The sequence below is a fragment of the Nicotiana sylvestris genome, chromosome 8 (genome assembly GCF_000393655.2).
Source record: "Nicotiana sylvestris chromosome 8, ASM39365v2, whole genome shotgun sequence".
Lineage (NCBI taxonomy): Eukaryota > Viridiplantae > Streptophyta > Magnoliopsida > Solanales > Solanaceae > Nicotiana > Nicotiana sylvestris.
Window position 1 is genome coordinate 87330663 of NC_091064.1, and position 4147 is coordinate 87334809.

The 4147-nt window shown below is 33.5% G+C and overlaps 1 long non-coding RNA gene across 2 annotated transcripts; it reads right to left on the reverse strand.

Annotated features, from left to right (window-relative positions):
- Positions 1 to 569: 569 nt before the first annotated feature.
- LOC138876530 (uncharacterized) lies at positions 570 to 3824 on the reverse strand. 2 transcript variants are annotated; one of them, XR_011401849.1, is made up of 2 exons: positions 3172 to 3824; positions 570 to 824 (listed from the first exon to the last, which is right to left on the reverse strand). It is a non-coding gene; the product is annotated as an uncharacterized lncRNA (long non-coding RNA). The 2 variants fall into 2 exon arrangements; XR_011401850.1 differs by having other exon boundaries at positions 570 to 837.
- Between the last annotated feature and the right edge of the window lie 323 nt (positions 3825 to 4147).

Genomic DNA, 4147 nt, shown 5'->3' on the forward strand with positions numbered 1-4147 from the left:
ACTCTATAGGAAATTATTAAGGGAAAAAACCCTATAAGAGAAAAATATTTTTTGATTCTTTTTTTTTCTTTTTTTAGGAAGGAAATATAAAGGATGAAGCAAAGAAAAATATTTTGAATTTTCGTTTGACATCCTGAAAGAACGATTTTGACCAAAGAAATAAAAAAGATAAAAAACGCTTTTGGATTTCAGTTTTGATTACCTAGGGAGAAACTCTGAAGATAAACCAAAGATAAAGTATGTTGTTTTTTCCTTCTATGTACAATGTCCTAAAGTTCTAGTAAAATAAAAAGAATTTTTTTTCTATTCTTTTTTCATTAATTTCCCAAAGAAGAACCTCAAAAGAAAATATTTTTGAATTTTTGGAATTAATATCTTAAAGAACACTTTTAAAGCGGTACTAAAAGAAAATAATCTTTTTTTTTTGAATTTTTAGTCCTAATATACTAAAGAAAAAATAAAAATAATTTTTATTTTAAGTTCTAGATATTAATTTCTGAAGGAAAACCACAAAAGATTTTTTTGAACTTTTAGAGTTAGTATTCTAAAGAAAACATCTAACAGAAATATAACAACGCAAAATTTCTTTTTTTATTTAGATTTTTGATTTATAATACATTTTTCAAATTCAAAATAGAAAGTACAATAAAAAAAACTAGACATTACTATACAAAACTAAAAGGTAAAAGACGACATAAAATGAAAAAACAGACTCAAAACATAAAAATAAAATAAATTTCCTTCAGCAACTCCTGAATGAGCAATCCTGCCTGGATGGTCCCGAGGTGTCAATCATGCTCAAAATCTGGTAAATAGACTCACACCTGTATGAGAAAACTAAAACTAACACTATATGAGACAATAACATTCTCCACTAGACACATGCAAGACATAGTTGTGACTTTTTTTTCTAAAATTAACCCATGTGGCTAAAAGTAGCTAAAAAGGCAAGATTTGACTAAGACCCCACGAAGCCAAGAAACTAAGATTCACTAGGAAGACCGTACCCTATGTGGGCTGCCACGAGAATTAGGTATGCGTAGTTCAAGCAGATTGGATACGGGCGAGAATAAATAACAAGACTAATTTAGAGAAAACATATTTTTTTGTCTTTTGTTTTTTGAAAAATGATAAAACATGTAAACCCTTTTTGGATTTTCTTTTTCCTCTTTTTTTCTGATTTGTTTTGAACAAAATAATGGGAAAGTGCAAAATCTTTTTGGATTTTTCCATTTTCATTTTTTTGGTCTTTTCTTAAAAAAATGTGAAAGAAAAACATAATTGGACCCTACTTGCTTTATTTTTATACTTCAACCTCTTTTTTCTCATTTACCCTCAAACCTCATTGGTCCGCCAAATGACACATTTACCCTTGAAGAGATGCAACATGTAGAACAAAGGATGCATCAAAATGGTCTGTTATGTTTTGGGTACACCTGTCCTAGACGGACCCAACCCCTGTGTTGAGTCCCCAAAGTCAGATGCATGTGATGCAAAAAAACATTCCTACTAAGGATCCGGTATGAGGCTGAGCTATTCTATGTTCAAAACCTAGGTATGTTGTTCTAGACTTGTGTACCCGAGCGAACAACTCGAGTCGAGAGGGGTGCTACGTACCGGGAACCAAAAGGCCATCCGGCTTTGTAACTTGTCTGAGCCTCTTCCTAATTTAAGGTATGACACTAATAGAAAAGGAGTCACGCCAGCGTGCACATCCCCGAAGATGAGAAAAAAAGGGTTTCGTAGTAGTTTATATACAGTTCAGATAATATCAAAGCGGTAAAAAGCGTCATTTAGCACATTAGGCCCAAACATGTAATAAAACGAGATAATAAATAAAGCCAAATATAACAATTATTCTAAACTCGAATTCTTGAACCCTAAACCAGAGATTCTGGGTTTATTTTTCCCCAACAAAGTCGCCAGAGCTGTCACACCTCCTTTTTCACTACCCCGCGGAGGGGAGTATAAGGAAGTTTTTTCCAATGTAAGTGACAATCGAAACGAGATTATTTATTTAAAATTCAGAGTTGCCACTTGGGATAATTTATGGTGTCCCAAGTCATCGGTTTAAATCCCGAATCGAGGAAAAGATTGATTCTGTTTTACAGTCCGCGAACACAGAAATCCGGGTAAGGAATTTTGTTAACCCGGGAGAAGGGGTTAGGCATTTTCGGGTTCCATGGTTTTATCACGGTCGCTCAACTGTTAATAATGGCTCATTTAGTTGATTTTAAAACATATTTGAAACCTATGTGCATTTCTATTCCTTTTAAACCGCTTTTAATAATCCAATTATTATACTAATAATTATTTGATTACACGTTACGAATCATGTTACGGGAACCGTACCCACGATCCTCAACATGTCTATTCTATTAACAAATTTAAATTGTGGCCGGGTCACATAAATGTACCCCCAGATTTTAGAAATTAAGCACCACAACTACGTCACGGGAATCATACATGTAGCTATGACAATTATTTAATTAACGTGCCTAAAGCAAACTACGAAAATTCAAGGTATTTTCTACACTAATTAAAATATCTATGTGAGGGCCATAGACTAGGTGATTGGATGACACAACTCAATTTTATTAAAGAGCATTCAACTAAGTTAACTACGGATATTCATTTTTTAAAACTAAGTTGAAATTAAGCGTCACAACTACACCACGGGAACCGTACCCATAGTTGTGGAGATCTTATTATGAGCCTAGAACAAACTATGAGGATCGTAGGTTATTCCCTTACGGGCTTCATCTAAGAAGATTTCAAACAGATACAGACAGAAATAAACAACTCTACATAAAACTTTAAGAGTGGGGTGATTCTTTGTTTGGTCAAAAGGGTGTGAGATTGACGTGTTCGAAACAAATTCATTGCCCCAAAAGGCCAAAACTAATAAACCAATGATTAACGTAAACTAACAAAACATTCACCAAACTAAACAAGCAGTACATATTTGCTTGTGGCAAAATAAAAATACAATGATTTCAATTTCAACAAATTTAAAACATTTTCAAAAGTTAATCATTAAATGAACTGAATAATCAAATTCATATAGCAAATAAAAGAAGTTCAATCCACTTTCCACATATTAACCAAATCACAGTTGTTTATTCATATGCTTAAGAATATGATTTGAGAATATAGTGGAAGAAACCAAACCTCATTGCTGCGAAGGAACCAGATCAAAACAAGAAGACCGACGAACCATACCCAACTACGACCTCGAAAATCCGGCAGAAACTTCAACCAAACTCCAGTTTTGTAGTGAGAATGAACAAAATTTTCTTTCGATAATTTTTATACGAGAAACTAAAACCAAAAAATCAAAAAAGAATTCCTCCATTTTTTCCAAAATCGAACTCGCCGGACAGGAGGTGAGCTTTTCGTTGATGGACTTTTCTCCGACTGGTTCCAGGCCAGCCAGATGCTAAAATAGAAAGGGTGCTCAGGCTATGGTGTGACACTAAGGGTTTTTTTTTGAAATTGAAGAAAGGAAATCAAGGACTGAGTCAAAACTCTAGAAATGATTTTCAAGATTTTATTAGATCTTCTCTATGGCAGTGTTCATCAAAACATATTTTCCTTCTCCATTTTCATATCTCTATCCTCACTGTATTTTCGTTTCTTTCCCAGCCTATGTTTCTCTTTTCTTTTGCTAGAGAAAATTCAAAGGAAGTGGGGGTTGTTTTCTTTCCTGGTAAGAATGGAATCGAGAGATTCAAGAGGGGGGAGGGAGCGATGGAATCCGTGAATCATGAAGAAGGTTCCTTCATGGAAATTGGGAATTGGTCCTTTGATGATGGGAACGGCTCCTCCTTTTCTTAGGGTCTAGGTCTCTTTTTGTAGGGTTTTTTTAGGTTAAGGGGTATAGGCCTAGGAATTATGGGCTAGGTCCGAAAATTAGGCTTAAAATGGTTGTCTTAGCCCAAATTTTATACTTTCATCGTGAACAAGACTAAAAATACGACCTCATTCACCAATTAATCCTACTTAAGTAAAATAACTATTAAGATAAGACTAATCGTTAAAACAAACCTATTTTTTTGTATTTTCAAATATCATATTAAAAAAATAAGGTACTATTTTTTGTATTTTTTTGGTTAAATTTATGAAAGATACATAAACTAAAATATTT